The 13,299-nt window shown below is 36.1% G+C and overlaps 1 protein-coding gene across 2 annotated transcripts in view; it reads left to right on the forward strand.

Moving 5' to 3' along the window:
• LOC127646435 (rap1 GTPase-activating protein 1-like) overlaps positions 1–13,299 on the forward strand; it is a 139,585-nt gene that overhangs the window by 92,681 nt on the left and 33,605 nt on the right. The window contains exons 1-2 of one of the 2 annotated variants that reach the window (XM_052130095.1): positions 5,184–5,241; positions 11,407–11,503. The gene's annotated coding sequence lies outside the window, so the exon portion shown is untranslated. Of the gene's footprint in view, positions 1–5,183; positions 5,242–11,406; positions 11,504–13,299 lie in introns of those variants that run through there. The other variant, XM_052130094.1, reaches the window with a different exon arrangement.

The following is a 13,299-nucleotide window of genomic DNA, read 5'->3' on the forward strand; positions in this document are numbered from 1 at the left end:
ATATATATTGTATATATTCGTATTACATTTTGGGGCTTTTTGTGTAGTGACGTACCTTCTGGGCTCGCTGCACAGTGAGAGCAGAGATTATTGATACTGTATCAAACGGTTATCAAAATTAATTAAACAACAAATAAACATGCGATTACAAATCTGAGTATACGGTGATTTAGTGTGAGTCGGGACAATCAGACGTTGTGTGGAACGATAGAGACCGTTTGAGTGATCATGAGCACTTTCAGCTTTACTCCCTTCATGTGCTCTCGGTGTCAGTCATATAAGTGTGCTCTCCAGGTGCTCTCAATATCTCATCATTAGTCACTCTTCATTGCACTGTTCTGTGAGGATCCCAATTTAAATCAGATTAATGTTGGTCACAATAACACTAAGCAATTACTGTTTAACCTTAATGGCACCATGTCTTCACACTTTTGCTTAATAATTAGTGATTTGTGCTACAACATAAAGCTAAAGGATACTTATCATTAGATACTAATGATTTCTCACTAGAGCAGTTTTTGAGCTTGTAATTGATATATAGTTTGTATATCTGCTGTGTGTGATGCTCTTATGGTTTTATTGGTTACCGTGTCACAATGACCTGTGATAGTGACAACAGAACTATTCATAACTTTTATACAAATAAATGTTAGCAATTCACAATGAATGTAATTTTACTGTGTGGGGCATAAACATTACTGTAGCTTATATCTTGCAAAAGTGAGGGGCAGCTGTTGCTCAGGTGGTTGAGTGGGTCGGCCACTAATCGCAGGGTTGGTGGTTCGATTCCCGGCCCACACGACTCAACATGCCGAAGTGTCCTTGGGCAAGACACTGAACACCAAGTTGCTCCCAACGCCCTTGCATGGCAGCTCTGCCGTCATTGGTGTGTGTGAATGGGTGAATGAGATGCAGTGTAAAGCACATTGAATACCGATAAGATTAAAAAGGCACTATATAAGTGCAGACCATTTACCATTTGTTGCAAAGGGCACTTTTGCTAAATCGTATCGGCCGACCTTAATGTTAAAAACTCTGTGATCGTTATCGGCCTCAGATTTCCTGATCGGTGCACCATTAGCAAAGTGATTGAGAAAAGTGTAGAGTCACTCTTGGTTACGACAGTATGACCTTTCAGTGATGATTATGTGACACTTAAATAGCTTTAATATGTCTTTTGATCTGGCTCTGGAGTTGACGGTATATATTTTTTGGCCAGATTGAAAAGGTTTTCTGTGGATGAAAAAAAAAAATCCACTTTTGGGTAACCTTTAAAGTTTCATTCAGGTAAGAAAGCCGGATAAATATTTTGAGTATGAGGGTCTCCACTCGTTGTTGTCTCCTAATAGGCTAGTCTAAGTTAAACAAACCAAAAGGAGAGTTTCACAAAGGTGACAGTGTTTTGCTGCTCTGAAAGTGAAAGAGATCTTTGTAAAGACATCTACATTTACATTAATTTACATAAATTTTCTTGGCAGACAATTCCTTTACCAGAAACTGCACGTGTTGCGTTATGATTATTATTTCAACATGTAACAAAGGATACAGATTAGCAAGATTTGCTATTTCAGTTTTTATGAGGTATTGTCAGAGAGTGATTGAGAGGTGGGGAGTTTAAAACTGGAATTGGGAATTTAAAAATGTAGCTCAGTAAATGAATTTACCTGAATTCATTTTATTAGGAGACATAGGAATGGTTACATGAGCTTTGCATGTGTGTTTTCATGTGTGCATGTCTGTGTTTGTACTTGCGTATGTATGTGTGTGTTTTAATATTAGATTTTTGGACCATATGAGTCTACAATTGTAAAGTAACAATGATTTTATGAGAATAATGCCTACAGTACCATTCTCAAAGTCAATTGTATTCCAATGACCTAATGCATAGGGTATTCATATTGAGCTTGCAGCTGTATAAACAGCCTGGCAAATATAAGGCAACTTTATTTTCAAACCCAAGTTTGTTAGTTTGCAATCTATGATAAAAATTCTAGGTTTGTCAACTTTATGCTATGAGGTTAGACTTGCCAAACTATTGAAGTATCTAGATTGCTTGAATTCTATTCTTGAAAACGACCTACTTCCTGGTTATAAATGCTTACACTCCAAAACTCACCAGCCATTCCCTGTAAGACCCACCCCCACAGAAGATGTCTGTGTCAGAATTTCAAATAAAAAACATAAAATTAAACCTCCTAAATCTGCAAAAAGGAAGTTGTGAAAACTGACAACAAAAGATACTGTTAATTCAAAATCTAAAAAATTTCTCTGAATTGTGTTTTTTTTATTCTCTTTCAGTGAATATTTTCATTTGATACTTGATAAATTGTGTTCAAGCCTGTCAATTTGATACATAAAGAGAACAACACCCAGGTCTATCATTTCCATGGTCAGTTATTGTAGCCCTTGGGGCTGATTTTGTTTGTTAACCTGAAAACAGTCCTAGACCTACCTGCTGTGGGCTGAGTTAAGACCAGTTAGGGAACAAATACTTGAAAACAGGTTTGACTTCTTCAGGATCTCAAAAGCTGAGAGTGAAACATCAACAGTCTTCTCAACAAAGAACTCAGGTGGACGTCTAAGACTTGAGTCTCTGTCTACTTGGATTTGGACAGAAAAGCTAAACTGTAGAGAGAAGATTTCTGTTATTGGTTGGCAGCAGTCCATTTTTGTGGAATCACTTGAGAACCATGTTGGGGAAGTCGAGGAACAGGGATGTCAGAAGACTGAGCCTTTCAGAAGCTGTTCTATATAAAGTACACCATCTATGGTAAGAGCAGAATATTTGATAGCTTGGCTTCCAATTTCCTTGGGTTTCTAAAGGAACATCTGGCAAAATAACCAAAGAACTCAAGGAGAACTGTTCAATGTTTAAATCCTGCTTGATAGGGCTGTTCAGATTAAAGTTGTATGCAAGAAGCTTTGATAGTTCTGAGGTCATGAGTTTGGAGGGAAGATCCTCCCAGAGGAATGTTTTACTGCTCAGAGGTCACACTTTTCATAGATCACAGGACTTAATAAAGTTCTCAGTTATGTTTCAGGCAGGTATCAACTTCAGGCAGGTCTCAGATGTTTCTCCTAACATTTGTAAGAAAAAATAAAAATAGAAACATACAAGACAACTGTTGACACATAAAGTGTATAGTGGTATGAGGTAAATGTGAATACCATAGCTTATATTTTGCTCTCAGAAAATCTTGATTGCATACTTTGGGATCTAGGCAATTCTGAGCACTTTTTTGTGTAAATCTCATCTGATACTATAGAGGACACATGTGAGATCACTGAAGTCTTATGTAAGAAAAAAAATTGAGCAGCAGGAGAGTTTTCACAGTTTAGGAGAAACAATTGAGATCCTAAAGAGATCAAGTTTGTTTTTGTTGTTTTAATGGTCTTGTGTTACAGTGGGAAGCCATGTTTGTGGCATAAATGAAGAGTATCATTTAATAATTTATTTAGTGTGCTTTTACCACCCAGTTAGTGCTACAGATTAAATTGAGGACTTGTGGGAATTCTTTGGGGACGTTGGCTTGTTCCCATTTGAGATCCTTTTGCTCCGTATGTCCGGAGCTGTGGGAATGTTTTAGGCAGCAAGTTCATTTGAGGTACTTTAGTGGGCTGAGTGGGCTAATTATAGGCTTGACAGATAACATCCTTTTAAAGCGACATAAGAGGGTTGAATTACACAAACTGGCACACACATACATGTAGTTCTTACAGGATTGTTGTAGATTTAAAACAAGTAAAGATCTATTGACAGGTTAGTTGGATTTCCATCCAACAATTTTTATGTGAATTTTGAAATTGTGCATAAGAAATCCTGAATGGAAACGCTAAATATATGAATAAAGTCTTAAAATGTAATGCTCTACACAGAAGTGGATTTTCTAGAGTTTTGTATTAGTTAAAATGCGCATTTAGTAGATGGAAGCATGTTTTGGCCATTTGTGCATGTGTTATGAGTGTGCGATTTAACAATTATTTGAATAAAGCCCTTCACATTCGGAAATGTTTAACCCACAGTTGGTTGTCATAATGGGTTCTCACAATCGGCCAGAAAACTTTGGAGGCAGGTGGCGTATGGGCATCGAAGCAATTTCAGCTCTCGTTATATCAGATATTACACTTATTCTGTGGCATCCCCTGGCAGCATTTAATAAAACAAGGTACAATTCCTTCGATCCTGCAAATACTGTAAAACTCTCCTCGAAGGAGGTCATTCAGCTTCTCCATTATGACAGGAAAGGCTCCCTCAAGATAATGCGATGGATAGATCAAGATACTGGATGGAAATGTGCAATGATTCATATTTCCTTAGTCTAATTTTTAGAAATGTGCTTTAAATGCTAAACTTTTAGATGGAAACCCCGACTTGTTCCTCAGTTCATAAAAAAAAAAAAAACATAAATAACATTTACAGGATTTCACTTACAATAAATATCTATGGGGCAAGGCATTCCATAGGGTGTAAAAGAAGAAATGCTACTATTGTTGTTAAAACACATACATTAATTCTACTGTACAAAAGTGTGTAGCTTTTGAGCTGTACAGTTGTCGGAATCTGCCTTTTAGTGGTGGGACTATTGTTGTAGGCGGATGAACTTCCAGTTATGCGTTACATAATTACTGTGAGTGGGGTTTTTTTTTTTTTTTTCTGTGTAAAAGTCCATTTCTTGTATCCTTTTGCTTATTGTATGAAAGTTACAAGATTTCTCAGGTATTGCACATAGGCTTCCATTATAAGTGTATTATTACAAGCACAATTTGTATTTATATTACCAAATTGAGAGACAAGTCGTAGGTTCTAATTAACAACATATCTTAGATGTTGTCAATATAGATTAACTTGTATTAAGCCTGATACATTCCTTTAAGACACACGCAGATTAAACCAAAAATTTATTGACAAGCAGATTGGAAAAAATGTCAAAACAGAGGTGAAATCAGTTAAAGGGATAAAGAGACTCCAAACAGGTTTGAAAGCAATAGATTCTTTGTTGATAACCAAAAAAAGACTAGAGAGATAAGGAGTGAGTCATGAGAGAGAGAAGCCAGAGGGTGGGAAAGAGAGAGAAAGAGTTGGGAGGATGAGAGCACACACAGAGAGAGAGAGAGAGAGAGAGAGTGAGGAAGGGAGGGAGCTATAGGGAAAAGGAGAGCTCTGTCTTTCACCTGCCCATTTGGTTTGGAGCAGCAGAACAGATTGCTTGTTGCTGATTCGTCTTCTGTGCATGCTTATGAGTAAGTAACATCACTCTCTCTGTCTATCTCACTCAGTGATAAGATCAGCTGTCTTCTACTGGTGGGGAGCTCAGGTGGTCGTAATGGGAGGGAAACAGCTGATGGGATGTCAGATAGTATTAGTGGAGCAGATTGTGATGAAAGCAAAGACAAGTGAGCCGTACGGGTGCATGTGTTTTGGGGGGCATCTTGTTGTTTTTGGGTCTGAATTGTCTCCTGTCTGGTTCCCACATGGGTCACACTTACTCTAATGATTTGTAGGATTGAGTTTGTTTTTTGTGACTTCTGCATGAACTGAGAAAAACAAAGAATATTTTCAGCTAAATTGACTGTGCCCCATTCGTCCTAATTGTCTTCTTTTTACTAGCAATAATGTAGTGATTTTCTCTTTAGAGCACACTCAGTTCTTTAGTTCCTTGCTAGTGTCAGATAGCTTATTGCTAATTCATGTAAACACAGTCAAATTAATTTGTATTAGCAGGTGCACTGCTTTGCATTCGCTGTATAAATCCTGTAATTCATTCAGCCTCCAGGATTTCCTGAATCTTTCTAAACCCTATTCTCTGAAGGTCTTAAAACTCTTTTTGCTTATATCATAATCTTTTTTTCCTGAGGTCCACTTAAAATGTTAATCAAGGTTTCTTGCACCAAAAACAGTTTAAGTTTGTTTTTACATGACCAGATTCCACCCTTTTGCTGACCCTTCAAGGTTACAGGGATAGTTCATGTAAAAATTAAAATGCTCTTCTCATTTACTCACCCTCATGCCATCCCAGATGTGTATGACTTTCTTTCTGAACACAAACAAAGATTTTTAGAAGAATATTTCAGTTCTGTTCTGTAAGTCCTTTCCATGCAAGTGAATGGGGACCAGACCTTTCAAGCTCCAAAAATCACATCAAGGCAAAATAAAAGAAATTCATATGACTCCAGTGGTTTATTATATGTCTTCAGAAGCTATTTAACAGGTGTGTGTGAGAAACAGATCAATACTTCAATACGTTTTACTATAAATGTACACTTTTACTTTCAGAATGTGAAAGTAAAAGTGGATATTTATAGTAAATAAGGACTTAAATATTGATCTGTTTCTCACACACACACCTGTTATATAGCTTTTGAAGACATATAATAAACCACTGGAGTCATATGCATTTATTTTATTGTGCCTTGATGTGATTTTTGGAGCTTGAAAGGTCTGGTCCCCATTCACTTGCATTGAGGGTGAGAAAATGAAGAGAGTAATTTCATTTTTGGGTGAACTATCCCTTTAATGCCAATTTTGATTCATTTTGTTTTTGCTACTGTACCTTTAAGACATCTACACCACATAACTGCACAATTATTGATTAATGCATGGGCTGCGGGTTACCTGTTGAGTCCAATCCGCAATTAAATGTGCCACACAAACTGTTAAGGAAAGACCAAAATGATCGGGGACCTTGTTTAAAATAAACTTTAGCAACTCTTTCATAATGTTGGGATTCTTCGAAAGAGTATTTAGAGCAACAGGTAATTCACAGCTAAGAACAGCACAACTTTGGTGAACATTTTGGAATAACTGGAATATTACTTGCTGGTGTTTAGGAATGATAACATCTATCTTGCTTTCTCCTTATTCGCCGTGACTGGGCCAAGTTGTTGAACAATTTAATATTTAAATATATTAATCGTTGTGATGTCAAAACATGAGGATTTAGGAATTCATAATTTGCTAATCTTTTTTTTTTTTTTTTGGTACTGAAATCTTTTATTTCAAAGGATAAAAGAAAAATGTCATTATATGACCCCTTTAACTTAAACTTACACGATTTCCAAACCGCGAGGGCTGCTATTTAATTATATAAGTAAATAGCCTCAATGTTCTGCCCGCTGTGCTGTGCCTATGTGCACGGCTGTTTTGTCTGTAGTGTGTAGTGCTTTCTTTAATACATGTAAATGGGATCATTGTATTACAAATGTGGTTTCAAAGTGGTTCTGTGCTCTATACACACAAACTCTATCTATCTGGTGCCCTGAGTGACAGATGTGCTCTGAGTTCGGTTAGGTGTTCTATTGTGATCTGAGTGCATTATTTAAAGCGCCCCAGATTTACTTTAATTGCACATTTGTGTCATTTCACATACCTTTATGCTTGGCCACTACAATTTACTATACACATTTAAAGTAATCCCGTGAGGGGGTGTTTTTTTTTTTTTCAGCAATGCAGATGAGAGAATTTCACTGCATTAAAAGGCTGTTGTCAACTGAACTAGGGCTGCAACTAATGATTGTTTTGATAACAGATTAATCTAACAATTATTAGAATGATTATTCGACTATTCTGTGATTTTCACAATGATTAATCATTAGCTCTTAACTGATTATTCAGCTTGTGCCCGACTTAAATGTTTGTATTAAACGTGCTTGCTAGCAATAAAGAGGACAAAATCATCTTTTAAAAATAACTCTTAAATAGTTATATTACATTTACATTTATGCATTTGGCAGACGCTTTTATCCAAAGCGACTTACAGGGCCCTTATTACAGGGACAATCCCCCCGGAGCAACCTGGAGTTAAGTGCCTTGCTTAAGGACACAATGGTGGTGAATTTGGGGATCGAACATACAACCTTCTGCTTACCAGTTCAGTGCTTTAGTTCACTACCCACTACGCCACCACCGTGCTTGCTAACAATAAAGAGGACAAAATCATCTTTTAAAAATAACTCTAAATGACATTCACAAAATTAAAGGGGGAAAAATATTTTTATTAAGTTTAATTACGTTATAGTCACAACACAGTGTGCATCAGCTAATCTTTTCAGCCCTAAACTCAACTTCAAACTCAACTTCAAACAACAGGGAATTCTGTCCCTTCAGTTTTCAAAATAAAAGCTGGAATTGGTTTGAAAAAAGGCTTAAGGGTAATAATGATAATAATTATTATACAATAATATATTTCTATTATAATTTATTAGCTTAACATTATTATTATTTCAATAAATAATTTATTCAAGTAAAATGTCCCTTTCACAAATCAGACAAAACAATGTTTACAATGCAGACAGATGCAATGTGATTGTGATGCTTTCCCCTACACCTCTGTTTCACTTTTTTATTTATTAATTTAGTTTTGTTGTTTTTAGACGACTCAATTGTGAACACCCTTTCTAGAACAGTATTTCTGGTCGGCAGTAAAGCATGGGCAAAATATGGTTTCATTTTGGGTAAATGGAATCACATGTGCTTTTTGTTTTATGTTTATCATATTGCAGTTGCTTTAATTGACACAGGAAATCAACATGTAGCTCCCAAAGATTCATGTACCCTGAAAACAACCCCATTCTACCAAATTAAAGACAAGTGCAATTCCCCATCAGACATGTTTGCATACATTAAGTTTGAATACATTTCCCTTTAGCACAACCTGTGTTCACAGGTTCTGGTCTTGTGGAACCAGGAAAGTAATGGCATTCACATAAACAATGGTGAGGTTGCATTTTCACTCTAAATTGTCCTTTTTATTCCACTGATGCTTAGGTTCAGGGTTGGGGTTTGAGTTATGGCATAGGGGTGATAAAATAAGCATTCCTTTTGGGGCTGGGTATCGCCTGGTACCTCACGATACAAGACGTATTGCAATACACATGTCACAATTCGGTATATTTCAAGATATCATAATTTGATTAGATTCTTTATCAATTCAAATTTCAAGTCATTTGGTTATATTTTAGTTATATACTGATGTCTGATGAAGAGCATGTAGCTCGAAACATCAGGTTTGTGTCTCTTGGTAAGCTCAATAAATTGATTTGGAAGTAACAGTGTGCCAAGTTTGTTGTGTTTACATAATATGAATACACATAGTGTAATATAAATAATGATACATGGATCTAAAGTATCAACACAATATAATGAGAAATGGTATCACGATATATCGATATTTGATTGTATCAACACAGCCTGTATTACAGCATTTATGTATAAAAAACACAACTCGCTTTTGGTACCACTCTCTGGACATTTTACACGGAAACTTGATATTTATTCTCAATGCAAGCATCATTCATGTGAGTTCATTGGTTGAGTTGTACCTGTCTGTGCCAAAACTCAGTCAAGCTCAGCTTGTGTGCTGTGACAAATCAGCAGCTTGTACTTCTGTCAGAACTCTCAGACGACTTCAGGGTCTTTTGAGCACACTACCTGCCGTCGGACAAATGAAGTCAGTCAGCCGTGGTGAACCTCAAGAGGTGAAGAACTAACAAAACACAGATGAGCCTTTGGTGACAGGACATGATGTTGCTGGCATCTGACATCACTTTTACGTTGCGTTTCTGCCACGTACAACCAAAATGTTTTTGTTCTGCTGTCTAGGGTGCTCATTTTTACCTCAGTTTCTCTTGGTTTTTAACGAAGTCAATTGTTCTGTTCAACAATATGGGACACGCTAAAGCTCGATTTGTTTGGCTTAATATTGTGTCATCCTTGCATGGTCTTGTTATCTCCTGTGAACTTGTAACTTAATGCAAATACACTACTTTCTTTGTTGTGTAGTTGCAACACAAATGTATGTCTCATTTAGACTGACTTTTGACTCTCGGAATAAAGTCTGGTCCACATTGCAGCTTTCGTTGTACATATCGTACACTGTCCTGGTGAAATAAACACTAGAGGTGATACAACAACTGCTTTTATTCGCTTTCACACAAATTATGGTAAAACGGCAGATTATCAGTACATAAACGCATACTTTTTGCCCTGTTCCTCTCAGTGAGGACGGCATAAGGATGATCACTTTCGATTTGAACTCACCAGTTGTTTCCTGGCAGACCAATTAAAACCTGTTCTCCCTGAAATTACAAAAGCCAGCCAATCAGCGTGCTTGCAGTTTTAAGAAGCTTTTCACAAATTGCGTTCGAGTTGCCTTCAAAGCTGCTTCTATTTGACATGCTGGGTTGCTTTGGTGCGTTTGCCACAGTTTGAATCACGATCCAATCATAATGTTGAGATGCATTGCGATGTATTAATCTTGGCACATGTATTGTAGTTGGTAATTCCAAGCCCATGTATCCAACTGTATCAGGTGGTGGATCACTGTCTGCACTCCCAGTAGTGGTTGCTGTATCACATTGATTGTAATTTTTATAAAATGGAACTCATTGCATAGTCAATGGTCAATGTCACTCTTGTCACTGAAAATCCATTCCATTTTGGAAAATGAATGACTTCTGGTCACGTTTATGCTGCAGATCGCCCTTGGTGAGGACACCATTTCAGTCATGGTGCTATTAACTAAATTCATGATCATCTCAATCAAAATTCAGTGTTATAATAAACTAATCATCTGGTTTCTATCGAGATTGATGAATCATCATCAACTTGTAAAACAAAGTAGTAAAAAAAATACTTATGCCTTCAGATAGACATTTATATTCAAAGTCTAGACTGTGGCGTGGAGGAACAGATTGTGTACCACATGGCAGAGGAGTTTTAATTGATTTAGGATCGGTTGTTAGAAGCACCACGAGGCTGAGAAGAGTTGATGCGATGTGAAATAATGCGTTTGAACTGAGCCTCTGAGTTGAGACAATTACATGCCACTGTAGGAGGGCATGAAAGAAACCAGAGGGGTTTGTTCCTTCCCCATGAAACATGTGCTATTGAGCCTTACTATTTTGTAGTCTGCATTCGCACACACCTGTGTCTCTTTAAGCATCTTGTATTGCATGATAACTAATCAATTCCTTCTCTGTTGGAGAAATCGATGACACAGGGTTATGTCTAATTTGATAGCGCTACTTTGATCTTCAGAAAAACACTTAAACGAATTTCACGGTATGATGAAATGTGCCCATTTGAATGATGATGTCTATAAGTTATTAAAGGAATAATGCACACCAAAATGAACAAAATAAACATAATTTATTCACCCCGAACTTTCAACACAAAAGGTGAATTTTGGGTCTGCAGAATGTACAAAAAGACAAAAACAAACACTATAAATGTATCAAAGCATCTTAAAAGTTGCCTAAATCGAGTTTTCCGAAGGAAATTCTCCAAAACTTTATTGGGAAAAAAAGTCATGCAGTTTTTGAAAAGCGGAGGAAATGTACATCAATTTCATTTTCGGGTTTACTATTCTTTAAAAAACATTTTTGCTAAGGATCTTTTTATTTCCGCAGGAAACAAGATGGCCAAATCCCACGGATATCTGACACGTTAGAACGTCCTGTTCTGGTCAAGTCTTCCTCGACAACACCTGCTCCAACTCTTCCAAAGGTGGGACAGATTTTAATGTCTCACTTCTCTTATCGAATTTTATATTCCAACATCGGTGGCATTTCATTCCTTCTTCTTTGTACCAGTCTTTTCCTTTTCCCTGTGACAACCATCCATTGCAAATAGATTAGCTTCATTTATGTGTTTGTCTATAATTTCTTTCTTTCTTGAAAAAATCATTGACGGAGTTGCACCATTGAAAAAAATTTAAAGAAAATGTTAATTTATTCAATTAGTAATTAATTCAGTTGTTGATTGAATTAATTCAGTTGTATAATAATTCTTAATAAATCCAAAAATGTAAATAAATGCATCGCTTTTCAAATTGACTAATAAACAGGCATTTACTATTTTAAGGTTGTTCGTTCAGGTGTAAAAATGTAACATTAAATGAATGAATCCGTAAACCACTCTTAAAAGATTTATACTTGTAAATTACATTTAAAAAATGTCAGATGCTTTTCTTTATCCATTTGACAAACAAGTTACATTACATTTTATTTTTCAGTTAATAAATTCAAAACCGATTACTTTTATTTTTATGTAGTGTTCCTAGATATCCATACACTTCCTTCTTTTTTGTTTTGTTTTTGTAACTCTCCCTTAATCAGGTGAAGAGTGTCACCAGATAAATCTACACTAGCACTTCAAAACTTCACCTCAATGACCAACATCCAACTTTAACTTTAAAAAGTACTTTGTTGAGGGACGGAATGCTAATTTGCTTTAAAAATAAATCAAAGTTTTTGAGACCTACTGATGAACCGCAAATTAAAACTTTCAATGGCTGTGGCACCTTTAAGTATGAGCAGAACTTTGAAACAGGCTGAGATTGGGTTCACTTCAAAAAATCATTTTCCCAATCAATGTCTTGTTTTCCTGTAAAATATTGAAACATCCTTAAAACAAGGTTTCGTTTCTTGAGAAGCAAAAAATGTGCAAGAATACAAAATCTTGAATTAGGTTTACTATTCTTAGCCCATTAACAAATATACTAGTTTTATCTTGTTTTAAAGGGGAAAGTTCTCTAAAAAATGACAATTCTGTTATCATTTACATACCCTCATATCATTCCAAACCCATACGACTTTCTTTCTTACGCACAAAAGATGTTTTAATGAATATCACACACCATCTTTTTTAATACAATGGCATTGAATATTACCTCATTTTAACGCTAAATTATCATAAAATTAGTGTCCTTTGTCATATTCCTGTAGTCATCTAAAGGCATAAAATAGGTTTAGGTGAGAAACAACCTGAAGATTAATTCAATTTCCATCAAACTATTGTTGTCTATTGTGCTTTCATAAAGCTCATTCATAGCACCTTTTCTGTTGTTTTTGGGGTTGAGTAAATGATCAAAGAATTTGAATTTGTCTGTGAATTATTCCTTTATCCATATACATTAGCGAGTAAATCTAAACCTAAAAAGTTAATATATCTTGTTTTAAGGGTGTCTCCATATTTTTACTTGAAAATAAGTCAAAGATACTAACTAATGAAGAAATTACTTTTTGCAGTGGTTTCTTGTTTTTTCGTTGTTTAAAAAAGCTTTGGGTTTAGCTAATTTTATTAACTGAAGATGGACCACTGTTTCCACAGCATTAGATAACCCCATAGGACACCTGTACCCCTCATTTAACAACCAAGTGCCTTTTAATTTAACCCGCATGTGTCTCAGAGCAGCTCTGAGAGCCATTAGCATAGGGCCTTTTGGGAACTAGGAGAGCTGAAGTGTCTGTTTATGGATGTCCTACAATGATTATTGTGTCCTGATGGCTGTGTGAGTGTTA

The sequence above is a fragment of the Xyrauchen texanus genome, chromosome 7, assembly GCF_025860055.1.
Source record: "Xyrauchen texanus isolate HMW12.3.18 chromosome 7, RBS_HiC_50CHRs, whole genome shotgun sequence".
Classification (NCBI taxonomy): Eukaryota; Metazoa; Chordata; class Actinopteri; order Cypriniformes; family Catostomidae; genus Xyrauchen; species Xyrauchen texanus.